Below are 18,452 nucleotides of genomic sequence, written 5' to 3'. Positions count from 1 at the left end.
CACTTCTCTCATGAATCGAGTCCGGTTCGTCAAACTGATACTACTTACGAAAATCAGAATTAAAACTCCTAACTGGTACGGTTCAAAAACTAGGTTCTTCGTGATTGCGTTATCGAGCTTGCCTCAGAAGAGGTTCTAGCTTAAGGATGACATAATGACAATGAGGATCGAGATACTTGTTGATATAGAAGAGGTGTTCCCTTTACTGATCTTTTGGAGGAATCCGTGCCTTTAAAAAAGATCTCGCGTACTCGAAAATCAGGGTTGTTACACCGCACACGACCTTGTGCGTCGGCACAGGTCACTTTTCGAACGTTAATTCAAAAAGATCAGGGGCTCACGCTTCATTTCCTCACTTCTCTCCAACCCCCTCTTCTCTCTCTCTAAACACATACTCACCCAACCCCTCATGACACTACACTTGAGAAAATCCATTAAGGATAGAACTTCCAATTAATCACACCCCCGGTCAAGGCTTTTTAATTAATTATATAAATTCTCTTTTTAATTTCCACTGCTTTAAATTACAATTATTTATTTTTCTGTTCTCAAACTCTAAATCTTCTCAGAAAAACCCATAACCAATAATAAATACACCTCCCTGCAATTCTTTGAGAGACGACCCGAGGTTTAAATACTTCGGTTATTAATTTTATTGGGTTTGCTTTACTGACAAACAAAACTTTTGTACGAAAGGATTCTTGTTAGTTTAGAAACTATACTTACAACGTGATTATATTTGTGAATTTCTTTACTAGCAAAAATCCGTTCGTCAAAATGGCGCCGTTGCCAAGGAATTGCAAACGTGTGCCTTATTATTGGTTTTTGTAAATATTTTATTTTTCTTGTTTATTTCTTTTTATTTTTGTTTTTAATTTTTATTAGTTACTATCAGTTCTCACCCCCGTCGCTTTGAGTTTGGTTCTAATGTTGTTGAGAGGAATGGAAGCTATAACAGGAACATGCATCAAGGTCAAAACAATCAAAGATGGAAGGAGCCACGAGGATCTGATCAACCCTTTAGGCAACAACACCCTCCAAGATATCATGGACCACGACCATTCCACAATGCATGTCAAGACAATAGTTATAGTGGACCCTTTCGTGACAACCAACACCCACGAAATTACTATGGTCAAGAGCCATTCCGAGGTGCATACCAAGATGATAGATATGGTGGACCCCTTGTAGTTACCAACAAGGCCTACCATATGCTTATGAACCGCCTCCCTAACATACCTTTAAACCACCATACTCACAAGCCCCCTACAACCAAACACCTCCATATGACCCTAACCCTCATCCACTATACCAACCACCTTTTGAGCCATATGAACCATATATAGAAGCACCCCAATTCCACCCCCAATTACTCCCAAGAACCACCACCTCAATATACACCATCTCCATATCCATCAATCCAAGAGCACTATGATCCTACTTATGATAGCCGAGCGCAACAAGAGTCAAAGGATCGTCTCAAGAAAACAGTGGAAAAATTTTATGCCACCCTTCCCAATTGAATCAAGCAATAAATCGATTGCCTTCCCGACGTTTGGACACTCAAGGAACCCCATGGCTTCATGTGGACAATCTAATGAAGAACGTAGCATGAAGGAGATACTAGAAACTCCAGTGGACAATGCGGAGCATGACTTTGTACTGGAACAAGTGGAGGAAGCCGAAATTATTGAAGAAGAAGAATTGGTTGAAGACTTAGGAGATGCTAAACCTCCATGGGAAAGTCAAGTTATAGAGCCTCCTTCAAAGACATCTGAAATTGATGTTGAGGAGGGTGTACAACCTCCAATGCATATCATGGTTGAAGACTTTGAAGAGGTTGATCAAGAGATGGATTCAATCATTGATGAATTCTTATCTACAATTGAATCCTCTCCTATTGGACTTGACATGGAAATTAAAGAAGAAGAAGCACAACCTCCCATGCCCTTGGTGAACAATGAAGAAGAGATCAAATTGGAAGAAAGCTACCAAGAGGAAGATGTTGATATTGAAGAAGCTTGCAAAGAGGTGGAAGTAGTCAAAGAAGAGCCCAAGAGAATGGAGTTAGAAATCACCTTACCAAAGTTGCTGGAGACCTCTCCCCCAAAACCATCACCATCCATTCCTTCATTCAAGTGGGTAAATCTTTCATCTCTAAGCTTAATTAGCTCACTTGAATATGCTTTGCTTGAAACAGATGGGCAACTCAGAGCTCTTTGTGGCTTTAAGAGTAAGAGGGAGATGGTTAGTGGTAGGACTCATCATGCAAGATTCAATATGGTGGAAAGCTCAAAGTTTAAATACAAAGGTTGGTGTAAAGCTCAACTGAATGGGTCTAGGAAGTTGGTTGGCCACTTTAGTGGGAATTCAAATTGCTTGCTACCCGGATGGAATCATGATGATCAACAAGAAGACGGGTGCAAAAGCAAGGTTTGGGACCCCGGAATTCATTCCAGCAATCAACACTCATGGGGCCTTGTCACTTGCTTTAATTTTATTGAAGGCTTTATGCAACTAGTGTGGGGTCCCGGAGGCTATTGGAATTGCAAACATTGGTGGAGATTCCTGGATGAGTTCAAGCATAAGTCACCATGACAAGCAGCTCACCAAATGTCCAACTTAAGGACTTTAACTAAAAGTGCTAGGTGGGAGACAACCCACCATGGTATATTCTTTCCTTTTTGTTCTTAGTTTTATTTTATTTTATTTTTTGTTCGTGTTCACTCATAATTTCTGCATAGTCATCTGCATATATTCTGCATTTTGCATTCTGCATTCTGCATACTGCATAAAAAAAAAACACGCACGCGACACGTCCGCGTCATAGGTGCGTTCTGAAGAAAAGAGAATTGAACAGAAAGTCACGCAAAAGCGTGGCTGGAGGCGTGCCTTAGGCACAAATATGATCACGCGACCGCGTCGCTGACGCATTCGCATCGTTTGCAAAATAGCCTCCCCACGCGTCCGCGTCACCCACGCGAACGCGTGGCCCTGTGAAATCGACGTGAATGGGTGTATGGCAGTAAGTTATGATGGAGTGGGGCTGGAACCATGCTAGAAGCACAAGCCCTACCACGCGAACGCGTGCCCCACGCGTCCGCGTCATTTTTAAAAGAAAGGCCATTCACGCGTGCGCGTCACCCACGCGTACGCGTCACCCTGAATTTTGGGAATATGCGTTTGAGACAGAGAGTTGCGCGAACGCGAGGCTGCTCTCGCGCCACTAGCACATATCAAGTCACGCGTCTGCGTCACTTGAAAATATCGCAACTCACGCGATCGCGTGACCCACGCATCCACATCGTATGCGACGCACAGTTTATCCAGATCAGCGCCAAAATTACTATCTTTTCTTCTCCAATCCTACTTATCTTTCTATTATCATTCTTTCTTCTTTCTTCTATATTTTCTTATTCTTTCTTCCTCCTTTCTTACTTTCTTTTTAAGCAAATCTTTTTAACCTCTCATCCCTCTTCACTTCCATTCTATTTTATTTAATTTATTTGCATACTTTCATTCATTATATTTTAATTTTATGCATATTTTTATTTTCTTTTCTAAAGTTATTCTTTTTACATTGGTGTTACTTGTTCATATTCAGCTATTATATCTTTTCTGGTATTATTTTGGTGCTTAGTGACTTGTTTTCCACTGTTGGGTAATATTATTTAAGTCAATGCTCATCTTTTATGATACTTGTATTACTTTTGCATTGACATGAGCTTATACTATCTTGCATTACCCACACTCTTTTTCCCCTTATTGCAATTTTTGCACTATTGATATGCCACATTCTTCTATTGTTTTCTCACTTGCATGTTATAGCTACCATGTAATTGAGACCCTCATTATTTGGCATTAACCCACCCATACTTTATTTGTTTTCTATCTTTGTTTCTGGGTTACTTTTCTTTTTTTTTTCTCTTCTTTCAGGATGGCCACCGGGAAAGGAAAGGAAAAGAACTTCTATATGGAGCAACAGACAAGTCCATCTGCACAATCTCTAGAGAAAAGCATCAGTTGCAGCAGCCCGTCCACTTATACATCTCAGCATGCACCGAGGACGGTGCAATCTTTAAGTGTGGGGAGGTCGATACCGATCTCTATGGGTTAGTTATTTTCTTCTCAACACCAATATTTTACTTTATTTGTTAGTTCATTGTTGCATTTGCATATTTAATTGCATGATTGTTTGATTTTATGCATTTAGTTACTACTTGGTTAAAGTAATATTTTCTTTTTCAAGAAACTTTTTATAGCATTTCACTAATTTGAATTAAACTTTTCGAAAAACTTGTTTGAAGAAATATTACACTGGAACATGGTTTAGAGCTCGAACACACAAAACCTATGAGATTTTTGAGCTTATTTGAATTGGTTGCATTTAATCAACCAATATTTTATTTTTGGTGTGTGTTTTTCTCTCTAAAATTGTGATCTTTGTCTTGCTTAATTCTATATTTCCATGGTTTGATGTATGCATACACTTACATGATTGAGGCCTTTGTTTCACTAAGCTTACATACCCATATGGCCTTACCTTTCATTATCCTTTGCAAACCAATGTTGAGCCTATTATACCCCTTTGTTCTTTATTTTAGCACATCATTAACTCTAAGCGGAAAACAATAATGTCCTTAATTTGAATCCTTGGTTAGCTTAGACTAGTGAGAGTGCTTATGATTTAAGTGTGGAGAAATTGGGTTTGGAAATATTTGGTTTGAGAATTGAGTATGTTAGAATTTTCTGAAAATGTGAAAGAAATATTTAGGACATGTTCATGCATTCAATAATTTAATCATCTGCATTGTGAAAAACAAAAGAATATATATATATATATATATATATATAAAGAGAGGAAAAGAAAAAGAGCAAATAAATAAAAGGGGACAAAATGACCCAAAGTAAGTGGTGATAGCAATGCATATGTACTGTACTCGAATCAGGATGAATGAATATGTGGAAAACATGGTTAATGGATAGTTAGGTTTTGTATTTTGATTACATGGATTGTCTAAAGTTAGGTGGAAAGTTTAAGTTAATTAAGGATTCAGATTTTAGTCCACTTGACCAAATACAATCCTACCTTGACCCTAACCCCATTACAACCCTTAAAAGACCTCTTGATATATGTATCTGTGCATTAAATTTTTGTTGATTGTTAGATAAAGAGCAAGCATTAGAAAGCAAGGTTAGCAGAGAATTGAGAGAATCGAACCTTAAACACTTGAGTGATTAGAGTGTATACAATTCCGCTGAGGGTTCGACGCTCGATTCTTTGTTCCCGGCTTTCATGAGCTATTTTCTTCTGCAAGTTTACTTGTACTTTATTTTGTGATTTGAATTAGTGAAATATAGTTAATATTTGTTCTTGAACAGTTTATTTATGTTTGACCAAGTAGGTAGAAACATTCTGCATGTAGTTGCACTCATATAGATAGGTTGCATTTCATGCATTTTACCATTCCTCTTCACTCTTTTATAGCTTCTCTTGAGCTTAGCATGAGGACATGCTAATGTTTAAGTGTGGGAAGGTTGATAAACCACTATTTTACGATTTATCTTGTGCTCAATTGAGTGGTTTTTATTAACTCTTTACCCACTTATTCATACAAATTACATGTTTTACATTTTTCTTCCTGATCTTGTGCTATGATTGAAAACATGCTTCTTTGGGCTTTAAAATTGCTATGTTTAATCCTCTCTTATTACCATTTGATGCCTTGATATGTGTGTTAAGTGTTTTCAGAGATTACAGGGCAGGAATGGCTCAGAGGATGGAAAGGAAGCATGCAAAGTGGAAGAAATACAAGAAACTGAAGGAACTGCTAACGCTGTCCAGCCTGACCTCTTCGCACTCAAACGGTCATAACTTGAGCTACAGAGGTCCAAATGATGCGGTTTCAGTTACGTTGGAAAGCTAACATCCGGAGCTTTGATTTGATATATAATTTATCATAGTGTCCGTACATCTAGGCCATGTGAAACCGTGCTCCACGCGGACGCGTCGCAGTGACGAAAATCAGCGTGGCAGATTTCGCCCCCAGCGATTTCTGGGCTGTTTCTGTCCCAGTTTTCGGCCCAGAAAACACAGATTGGAAGCTATAAAGTGGGGGAATCTATTCATTTATGAATCAAGCTTTAATATTCACATAATTTTAGGTTTTAGATATAGTTTTCTAGAGAGAGAGGCTCTCTCCTCTCTCTTAGGATTTAGGATTAGGATTAGGATTTCAACTTCTTCTCAGATTCCAGGTTCAATGTTCTTTTAAATTAGGATTCTTATATTTTCATTTATTCCATAGTATTTTTCTATTTAAATTTTATTGTTTATTTAATTGCTTCCAATTTTATTTCAATTATCATCTCTACTCTTTTATATCTTTAATCCTTATTCAGAGTTACAATTGGAAAGCTTTTATGACATTACTAATGCAAAGAGTATTTTTCTATTTACCTCATTATTTGTTTGATTATCTTCAAGTATTTATTTAGTCATTTAGTATGTCTTCTTTCTACCCCTTGAATATGTATGAGAAATTGGCCTCCATGTCAATGGAATGAGCTCCCAACTTGACATGGGGGTTGATTAAGAGGAGACACTTGAAGTGGAATGCTTAAGTGATTAGTTTAATTGGAAGTTGTTGGCTAATTATGTATTTACTAACGCTAGACCTTCCCAAGGGAGAGGACTAGGATTTGCGAATAAGAGTTAGCTCAGTCACTTGACTTTCCTTTATTTAGTAAGGATTAACTAAGTGAAAATAACGACCTCTTGACACTACACTTGAGAAAATCTATTAAGGATAGAACTTCCAATTAATCACACCCCCGGTCAAGGCTTTTTAATTAATTATATAAATTCTCTTTTTAATTTTCACTGCTTTAAATTACAATTATTTATTTTTCTGTTCTCAAACGCTAAATCTTCTCAGAAAAACCCATAACTAATAATAAATACACCTCCCTGCAATTCCTTGAGAGACGACCCGAGGTTTAAATACTTCGGTTATTAATTTTATTGGGTTTGCTTTAGTGACAAACAAAACTTTTGTACGAAAGGATTCTTGTTAGTTTAGAAACTATACTTACAACGTGATTATATTTGTGAATTTCTTTACTAGCAGAAATCCGTTCGTCAGTGGGAGGAGACGTTCCTGCTGCAGGTTCAATCCTAGATAGGTGGTCAGCCACCTGATTCTTGGACCCTTTTCTATCCCTTATTTCTATATCAAATTCTTGCTTGGGCAGAAGATACTTGAGAGCAGCATGGTCTGTATAAATGATGATTAATGAGTCCATAATTGATGGTATATTTTGGCTTGAATTGGGCAGATTTCATCACATAAGCTCACACTTATTCACTTAAATAGCATACTTTTATGTTTCATCCCTAAGTTGAACCTAAATGTGAAAACATGCATTTTGTGCTAAAATTAGTGATTTTAATTCCACTTTTATGCCATTCGATGCCATGGTATATTTTGTGAGTGATTTCAGGTCTTGGAGGCATGAATGGCTTGGTAAAAGTGGAAGAAAGTATGTACTAAGGGAAAAGCACATGAAGAAAACAAGGATTGCGCACACTGGAGTGTGCGTGTGCACAATTCTATGTGCGAATGCACAAGAAGGAATTCAGTATGTGTGCGGGTGCACAACCCTCTGTGCGTACGCACAAGTGAACATTCAGGGAAGTGTGCTGATGAGTCCATATTTTATGATATATTTTGGTTTGATTTGAGTGCATTTCATCACATAAACCCACATTTATTCATCTAAATAGCATGCTTTTGAGATTTCTTCCTAAATTGTGCTTGAAAGTAAAAACATGCTCTTTTGGGCTTAATTTAGTCAATTTTAATTCACTTTAATCCCATTTGGTGCCTTGATGTATTTGTTAAGTGATTTCAGGTTTCCAAGGCAAGTATGGGTTGAAGAAGTGAGGAAAAGAGCATGCAAAGGGAAGAAACCATGGAGAAATGGAGTTTGGAAGTTTCAGCGCTCGTGCATTGTACAGGTATGCGTGAATACGCACAAGGAAGATTTGCGAGTGACGCGTTCACGTGGATGGATTTTTGCGCAGTGACGCGTACGTGTTACCCACGCGTACGCGTGACCCGAATTACGTCAGCTCATTAATTGCAAATCGCTGGGGGCGATTTTTGGGCCTCTAGAACCCAGTCCAACCCATTTCTGGAGCTATAACATGCCAAAGGAAAGCTGAATGAAGGGGGCAATTAGGTTTAGTTTTTATGATGTTTTCTCTTAGTTTCTAGAGAGAGAAGCTCCCCCCTCTCTCTAGAATTAGGGTTTTTAGCTTAGTTTCCTTTTAATTTCAGCACTTTAATTATTGTTTTATTGTAGTTTCATTTATGTTTCTATGCTTTCTTGTCTTTATCTTCATCTCTTTTGTTATTTTCTCTTTTATGTCAATTTTCATGTTATGAACAATTTTGTTATTTTAATTCCAATTAATGCAAATTTATGTTTCCATGTCATTTATTGCTTCCTTTAGTTGTCATTGTCATTTTCTAGCTTTTGGTGTTTTAGAATTTATTTTTAATGCAATATAATGTTATTTTATTCTCATGCACACCAAGTGTTTGATAAAATGCTTGGCTTAGTTTTTACTTAGTTTTTCTCCACCCTTGGCTTGGAATTGATGACTTTGGTGATCTTTGAGTCTTTGATGTCCATTCTTCTTGGATACATTAGAGTAGTTGGTTGATTGGTCTCCATTGACTCTATGTGACCCTTAGTGTTGAAATAGGACTTATGGATTGAAATTAACTATGCCTATTTGACTTATCTTCAATGTAAGGTTGACTAAGTAGGATTAACTCTTCATAATCATCATGTGTTTGTTGTCAATGGCTAGGATAGGTAACCTTAGCTTTCAATTACTTGCCAAGAGGTTTTCTTGCATTTTAAGTTTCCTTTCATTGCATTTTGTTGCTTTGACTTTTATTGCTTTGATGTTTAATTTCTTGAATGTTTAGTTTTCACACTCTTGGCTGAGAAATTGGGTGTTTGGGTGGAATTGAGTTGTGGATGTCCATTTTGCATTGTGTGAAAATGGTTAATTGGTTTGATTTCCATTGACGCTAGTCTTTCACTAAGTAATTATTGAGTTGACTAGGACTTATGGATTGAGATCAATTACCCCCTTTTGACTAATTCTCAAGTAGGATTGACTAATTGGGATTAATTCCATATAATTGCCATGTTTGTGGTCCATAACTAGGATAGGAATCCTAAATTCCCTAACTCTCACCAAGAGCTCCTTTTAGTATTTAATTTCCATTTCCATTGCTTTAATTACTTTCCTTTTAATTTCTTGCATGATCATTTGCTCTCTTGCTATTTACATCTCTTGCTTTCTTGCTTTCATTCCCAATTCCCCATGCTCTCTCTCTCATAGCCAATAACTAAACACTTAATTGCAACTCCTAGGAAAGACGACCCGAGAGCTAAATACTCTCGGTTATTTTGTATTGGATTTAATATTTGATCTTGAGAATTCATTGTTAGTTTGGATTATGTTACCAATGAATTGATGCTTGTTTTGATCGATTCCGAACCGACACAAAAATTCTCATTGTCATATGCGTACACACAGGTCCCTGCACGTGGATTCATTAATGAAACACGTGATCCACAATTTTTGGGGGCTTTTGGCCCAATTTTGGAAGGCTTGATGCTGAATGGGAGTTCTATATAAAGGGAAAATGACCACATATGAAGGCATTAGCTTACATTAGGTGTTATTAGGACTTAGATAGTTTTAGAACATAATTTAGGAGTAGGAGTAGTGTATTTAGAATGCTCTCTTAGGGTTTTATTTCATTTTCCATCTCCATTGTAGCATTTTATAGTTCCAAGTTTTCATCTTGGGTTGATCAACTCTTTTTTAAGTACTCTTTAATTTCTCTTTAATTACATCACTTTACTTTTATTGTCTTATGGTTCAAGTTACTTTGTTAATATTTTCAATTTTAGTTTCTTGAGGTTTTGATTGATGAATTTAGTGTTTTATGATTTATAGTTGCTTGTGGATGTTTATTATTGATATTGTGAATATTTGGTTATAGTTTTCTATTTTCCTTTTCGATTTCTCATGTTTTGCTTTTATGCCCACAAGGTGTTCGTGAAAATGCCAATTATGAGTTTTGAGTAGATTTTCACACCTTGGCTTGGGAATTGAGTTCCTAGGATACTAGAGTTATAATGTCCGACATTTAGTGGCAATTCTTGGGTAGTTAGTTGACTCTTGTTTCCATTGACGCTAGGTTTTTACCAATTAATTTGGTAAGTTAGCTTGGACTTATGGATTAAGGTCAATTATGCTTGCTTGACTTACTCCTCAATGTTAGGTGTAGACGAAGTGAGATTGACTCATCATAGTTGCCATAGTTGTGGTTATGACAATGATAGGATTCCTTAGATCCTCATTCCCAATCAAGGCTCTTTTTATGTATTTATAGCATTTTCACTAATTTTGACCTTGCTTCCTTTTTACTTGATTTAATTTCAATTTTGATCATTTCTTAGTTCTTTTAATCTTTTGTTCCTTGATTTCAAAACCCGTATCCTCACAACCGAAAGTGTAACATTTCAATTGCATTCCTAGGGAGAACGACCCGAGGTTGAATTACTCTTGGTTATATAATTCTTATTTGAAAATCAAACTTTGATTGATTGGGAGTTGATTGCCGGTTTGGTCTATACTTGCAACAGAAGTTATTATTTTAAGTGGAAAAATCCAAAACGGTGCAAAATTCTAATCTATCAATGAGCTTAGATCCTATTAAATAGAATCTTCAATGGCGTAAACCATTGCAAGTAGCTCTTTCTCTGTGGTGGTGTAATTTCTCTGTGCGTCATTTAAAATATGACTGGCATAATAAATGACGTGTAGGAGTTTATCATGTCTCTACCCCAGGACAGCACCAATTGCATGATGACTGGCATCACACCAGTCTGGTGTAGATATGACAGGTGCAGAGATAAGCTTTGCTTTCAGAGTTTCAAAGGCATCCCTACACTCTTTATTAAAAATAAAGGGAGTGTCAGTGGCTAAGAGATTGCACAAGAGTTTTGCAATTTTGGAGAAATCTTTGATAAACCTCCTGTAAAATCCCGCATGTCCTAAGAAGCTTCTGATTGCCTTGACATTAATAGGTGGTGGTAATCGCTCAATTACTTCCACCTTGGCCTGATCGACCTCTATCCCTTTGTTGGAAATTTTGTGTCCAAGAACAATGCCTTCAGTCACCATAAAATGGTATTTCTCCCAGTTTAAAACTAGGTTAGTTTCTTGGCATCGTTTCAAAACTAAGGCCAGATGGTCAAGGCAGGAATTAAAAGAATCCCCAAAGACAGACAAATCATCCATGAATACTTCAAGGAATTTCTCTACCATGTCTGAAAAGATGGAGAGCATACACCTTTGAAAGGTGGCGAGTGCATTACAGAGGCTAAATGGCATCCTCCTGTATGCAAACACTCCATATGGGCATGTAAAGGTTGTCTTTTCTTGATCTTGGGGATCTATAGCAATCAGATTATAGCCTGAATATCCATCCAGGAAACAGTAAAAAGCATGTCCAGCTAGTCTCTCTAGCATCTGGTCTATGAACGGCAGAGAAAAATGGTCCTTCCTTGTGGCATGGTTGAGTCTTCTATAATCAATGCACATGCGCCACCCTGTCACTGTCCTTGTGGGGATCAGTTCATTCTTTTCATTATGGACCACTGTCATCCCTCCCTTCTTGGGTACAACCTGGACAGGGATAACCCAAGGGCTATCTAAGATGAGATAGATGATCCCGGCCTCCAATAGCTTAGTGATTTCTTTCTGCACGACCTTCTTCATGGCGGGGTTCAGTTGCCTTTGTGGTTGCACCACCGGTCTGGCATCATCCTCAAGCCTTATCTTGTGCATGCACCGAGTTGGGCTAATCAGCTTTAAGTCACTAATGCTCTAGCCTAAGGCTATTCTGTGTGTTTTGAACACCTGAATCAGTGCTTCTTCCTCTTGTGGCTTCAGGGAAGAACTTATGATTACAGGATAAGTGTCACCATCTCCTAGAAATATATATTTCAAGGATGATGGCAGCAGCTTGAGCTCGAGTTTCGAGGGTTCACCCTCCACTTTAGGAGCTGATGAAGCCCTCTCTTACTCTTCTGACGCTTCCTTGTCATAGTTGACATCCTCAAGGATGTCTTGAAGCTCTGCCTCCTAGCTCTCAACTACGTTTGTGGCTTTGGTGGACGAATTCTCACACTTCGTACAATTGAACCAGCAAGTGCACCGGGTTGTCCAAGTAATACTTGAGCGAGTCAGGGTCGATCCCACGAGGATTATGGTTTGAAGCAAGCTATGGTTATCTTGTAGATCTTAGTCAGACAGATAGAAGAGTTGTTGGATTTGTTTAAATGCATAAATTGAAAGTAAAGAGAACTTAACTAGGTTGATATATTTGCAATGATAAGAAGATGGTTAAGGCTTGGAGATACTTTGTTCTTCTGGATTAATCTGGTCTTACTGTCTTCTTCAACTGTGAATAATTTCTTCTAGGGTAGGCTATATGTGATCAACACCAGTTGAGAGGTTGCTAATGCTCCTCCAGATCTGAACCCCAGGGTTAGTGTGGATCCATTCTGATTGAGGGAGAAGCTCCTGCAGTTCATTCTTCCAGATCAGAGAATGCTACACCTTTGGTTCTAGCCTCTACCACAAAGACTCTAATCTGCCAATACCTCAACTGACTGGTGTCTCGAGAAGTTCCCAACAAAGTCATGGATTAGCCGTCTAAGAGATGTATAATCAAGCTAGTGGTTCAATACTTTCCAGTTACGTAGTCACACGAACCCAAGAAGAACACGGGTGGTTGTCAGGCTGATGGGTGGAAAGACGATTCCACACAAAACTCACCGGCAAGTATACCGGGTCGCATCAAGTAGTAAAACTCACTTAGAGTGAGGTCGATCCCACAAGGATTGATGGATCAAGCAACTTTAGTGAGTGATTAGTCTAGTTAAGCTAACATTGGTGAATTGAGAGAAAATTTGATAACAGAATGTAAAGTGCAGGGAATTTAAAGTTGCAGAAGGTAAATTGCAATGAAAATAAAGAACAAAATGTAAATTAGCTGAAGCTTAAATGACAAGAAAAGTAAAATTTCAGCAGATCTCACTTGCAAGAAGTAAATTAACAGAACCTTAAAGAACAAGGAATGTCAATTACATCAAATGTAAAGGGGGCTGGGTGCTAGAAATTAAAGAAAGCAATAAAGCACGCAATTGAAGAAATCTTGAGAATAAATGACTGGAAATTTAAATTACAGGAAGAGTAAATTCAGATCACATCAAGAATTGTAAAATGCAGAATAATTACTTTGAAGGAGGCATGGTCATGCTGTCACAAGGCTTAAAGAAAAGCCCGAAAAAGTGAACAAATTTTAATGTAGCGCTCCTTTTAATGAGCGCTAGCCTTTGTTTCTTTCATTCATTGGATTTAATATTGCATGCTTTTGTTAATGAATTAACATAAAGCTTTGAATTGCCAATTGCATTAGAAATGCATGGCTTTAATTGATAATGGTAATGCTTTAACGTTAAAGCATTCATTCATTTCATTCATTTAGCATTATTAATTAAATGCATGCATGCATAAGCATTAATGCATGATGGTTCATGATGCTAATGCCAAGGCTCCATGGTCATGGGCCACACTTTTAAAAGCGTGGCCTAAGGTTCCAAAGCGTGCTCAATCTTCAAAGTGTGCCCAAAATCCTCTTTTTTTCTTTTTAGCTTATTTTGTGCTTTTTTTGCTTCTTTTTCTTCTTATTTCCTACAAAGTTTATAAAATCAAAAGATCAAAGAAATATACCATTTAAGCACAAAAGAATGCAATATTTAAGCACTAATCATCAATTTCTTGTATGAAAAAGTATAGAAAAACATGATATGATGACATGTCATCATAGGCACACGGTCATAGAATGAAGAACGAAGATACATCTTAGAATAGAGAATCAAACACGAATTGAGAAAGAACAGTAGTACTTTATTAATTTGTAAAACTTAGCAGAGCTCCTCCCCTCAACCTAGGAGGTTTAGAAACTAATACTGATAGAAAATACAATGTGAAATTCGAAATATGCCAAAAAAGATTGAATCCCTCAAAAGAATAAAAGTTCTCAAATAAATACTAGACTAATGACTAAGGATTACATAAGAAGGATAAAACAGTCTTTTAGTGCTATAATCCACTTTCAAGGCCCACTTGGTGAGTGTTTGGGCTGAACTTGATTGAGATTCACGTGCTAGGAGACCTCTAGGGCGTTGAACGCTGGCTAGGGGGTCCTTTATAGGCATTGGACATTGGTCTCTTCTCCTTTGGGCGCTGGTGCACGAAATTGTGATCTCAGGCAACGGCGCCAGAAACTCTGTACGCACGTCTTAATAAATCGTTTTTCATTCACAACTTCGATACAACTAACCAGCAAGTGCACTGGGTCGTCCAAGTAATAAACCTTACGTGAGTAAGGGTCGATCCCACAGAGATTGTTGGTTTGAAGCAAGCTATGGTCACCTTGTAAATCTCAGTCAGGCAGATATCAAAGGTTATGGAGTTTTCAAAATTAATAATAAATAGACAGAAAATAAAGATAGAAATACTTATATATATCATTGGTGAGAATTTCAGATAAGTTTATGGAGATGCGTTCGCTCCTCTGAACTTCTGCTTTCCTGCTGTCTTCATCCAATCAATCTTACTCCTTTCCATGGCTGGCTTTATGTAAGGGCATCACCGTTGTCAATGGCTACATCCCATCCTCTTGTGAAAATGGTCCAAATGCTCTGTCACAGCACGGCTAATCATCTGAGGTTCTCGATCATGCTAGAATAGGATTCACCCTCCTTTTGCGTCTGTCACTACGCCCAGCACTCGCGAGTTTGAAGCTCGTCACAGTCATTCAATCCCTGAATCCTACTTGGAATACCACAGACAAGGTTTAGACTTTCCGGATTCTCATGAATGCCGCCATCAATCTAGCTTACACCACGAAGATTCTGATTAAAAGATCTAAGAGATATTCATTCAATCTAAGGTAGAACGGAAGTGGTTGTCAGGCACGCGTTCATAGGGAATGATGATGAGTGTCACGTTCATCACATTCATGTTGAAGTGCGAATGAATATCTTAGAAGCGGAATAAATTGAATTGAATAGAAAATAGTAGTACTTTGCATTAATTCATGAGGAACAGCAGAGCTCCACACCTTAATCTATGGAGTGCAGAAACTCTACCGTTGAAAAATACATAAGTGAAAGGTTCAGGCATGGCCGAGAGGCCAGCCCCCAAAACATGATCAATAGTCTCCTAAGATGAATAATAGATTAAAACTGAGACCAAAGATGTCTAATACAATAGTAAAAAGTCCTATTTATACTAAACTAGTTACTAGGGTTTACAGAAGTATGTAATTGATGCATAAATCCACTTCCGGGACCCACTTGGTGTGTACTTGGGCTGAGCTTGAATGTTACACGTGTAGAGGTCAATCTTGGAGTTGAACGCCAGTTTGTAACGTATTTCTGGCATTCAACTCTGGCTTGTGACGTGTTTCTGGCGTTTAACTCCAGACAGCAGCGTAGAACTGGCGTTCAACGCCCTTTTACGTCTTCTAAACTCGGCCAAAGTATGAACTATTATATATTTCTGGAAAGTCCTAGATGTCTACTTTCCAACGCAATTGGAAGCGCGCCATTTGGAGTTCTGTAGCTCCAGAAAATCCACTTTGAGTGTAGGGAGGTCAGAATCCAACAGCATCAGCAGTCCTTCTTCAACCTCTGAATCTGATTTTTGCTCAAGTCCCTCAATTTCAGCCAGAAAATACCTGAAATCACAGAAAAACACACAAACTCATAGTAAAGTCCAGAAATATGGATTTAACATAAAAACTAATGAAAACATCCCTAAAAGTAACCAGATTCTACTAAAAACATACAAAAAACAGTGCCAAAAAGCGTATAAATTATCCGCTCATCACAACACCAAACTTAAATTGTTGCTTGTCCCCAAGCAACTGAAAATCAAATAGGATAAAAAGAAGAGAATATACTATAAATTCCAAACTATCAATGAAACATAGCTCCAATCAGATGAGCGGGACTTGTAGCTTTTTGCCTCTTGAATAGTTTTAGCATCTCACTTTATCCATTGAAGTTCAGAATGATTGGCATCTATAGGAACTCAGAGTTCAGATAGTGTTAATGATTCTTCTAGTTCAGTATGATGATTCTTGAACACAGCTATTTTATGAGTCTTGGTCGTGCCCCTAAGCACTTTGTTTTCCAGTATTACCACCGGATACATAAATGCCACAGACACATAATTGGGTGAACCTTTTCAGATTGTGACTCAGCTTTGCTAAAGTCCCCAATTAGAGGTGTCCAGGGTTCTTAAGCACACTCTTCTTTTACTTTGGACCTTGACTTTAACCACTCAGTCTAAAGTTTTCACTTGACACCTTCACGCCACAAGCACATGGTTAGGGACAGCTTGGTTTAGCCGCTTAAGCCAGGATTTTATTCCTTTAGGCCCTCCTATCCACTGATGCTCAAAGCCTTGGGTTCCTTTTTATTACCCTTGCCTTTTGGTTTTAAGGGTTATTGGCTTTTTGCTCTTGCCTCTTGGTTTTAAGAGCTTTTGGCTTTTTCTGCTTGCTTTTTCTTTTTTTTATTATTATTTTTTTTCGCCTATATTTTTTTTTCTTTTTTTTTCTGCAAGCTTTGTTCTTTGCTGCTTTTTCTTGCTTCAAGAATCATTTTTATGATTTTTCAGATATTCAAATAACATGTCTCCTTATCATCATTCTTTCAAGAGCCAACATATTTAACATTCTTAAACAACAACTTCAAAAGACATATGCACTGTTCAAGCATTCATTCAGAAAACAATAAGCATTGTCACCACATCAATATAATTAAACTAAGTTCAAGGATAAATTCGAAACTCATGTACTTCTTGTTCTTTTGAATTAAAATAGTTTTCATTTAAGAGAGGTGATGGATTCATAGGACATTCATAACTTTAAGACATAGTTGCTAACCACTAATGATCATGTAATAAGACACAAACATAGATAAGCACTTAACATAGAAAATGAAAAACAGAGAATGTAAGAACAAGGAATGAGTCCACCTTAGTGATGGTGGCATTTCCTTCTTGACGAACCAATGATGTCCTTGAGCTCTTCTATGTCTCTTCCTTGTATTTGTTGCTCCTCCCTCATTGCTTTTTGATCTTCTCTAATTTCATGAAGGATGAACCATTGTAATATAATTCTTTGGATTTGGGTTCTTACTTTGATCATGGTTCCTAGTGATCCATGCATTGGCATAGAACTCTTAAACCATTAGGATGACGACTTGTTGGATGGGGTTTGTTAGAACTTCCCAACCTCTTCTTTGGATTTCATGTCGGATCTTCGGATACTCATTTCTTTTGAGTTTGAAAGGGACCTCAGGGATCACCTTCTTCTTGACTACAACATCATAGAAGTGGTCTTGATGAGCTTTGGAGATGAATCTTTCCATCTCCCATGACTCGGAAGTGGAAGCTTTTGTCTTCCCTTTCCCTTTTCTAGAGGATTCTCCGGTCTTAGGTGCCATCAATGGTAATGGAAAAATAAAAAGCTTATGCTTTTACCACACCAAACTTAAAATATTGCTCGCCCTCGAGCAAGAGAAGAAAGAAGAGATGAAGAAGAAGAAGAAATGGAGGAGAGGGAGAGAGATGTGTTTCGGCCATATAGGGTGGGTTTGGGTGGGAAATTGATTTTGAATTTTGAAGGTAGGTGGTGTTTATGAGGTAGGTTTATGGGGAAGAGTGGATGGATGTGAGTGGTGAAGTGGTGATAGGGAAGAAGTGAGTGGAGGTAGGTGGGGATCCTGTGGGGTCCACAGATCCTGAGGTGATTAAGGATTTACAACCTTGCACCAAATTACGCATGCAAAATGCCCTTGTACACAACTCTGGGCGTTCAGCGCCAGATTGGTGCTTGTTCTGGGCGTTGAATGCCCATTTGTTGCACATTTCTGGCGTTGAACGCCAGAACCATGCTTGTTCTGGGCGTTCAGCGCCAGCTCTTCTCCAGGGTGCAATTCTGGCGTTCAAACGCCCAGATGCTGCCCATTTTGGGCGTTCAGCGCCAGAACCTTGCTCTGTTCTGGCGTTGAACGCTAGCCAGATGCTTCTTACTGGCGTTTAAACGCCAGTAAGGTCTTCCTCCAGGGTGTGATTTTTTCTTCTGCTGTTTTTGATTCCGTTTTCAAATTTTTTATTTATTTTGTGACTCCACATGATCATGTACCTACAAAGACATATAACTAATAAAAATATAATTAAATAAAAATTGGGTTGCCTCCCAACAAGC

Source organism: Arachis ipaensis, chromosome B05 (genome assembly GCF_000816755.2).
Source record: "Arachis ipaensis cultivar K30076 chromosome B05, Araip1.1, whole genome shotgun sequence".
Taxonomy (NCBI): Eukaryota; Viridiplantae; Streptophyta; class Magnoliopsida; order Fabales; family Fabaceae; genus Arachis; species Arachis ipaensis.
Note: the sequence above shows the minus strand (reverse complement) of the source record.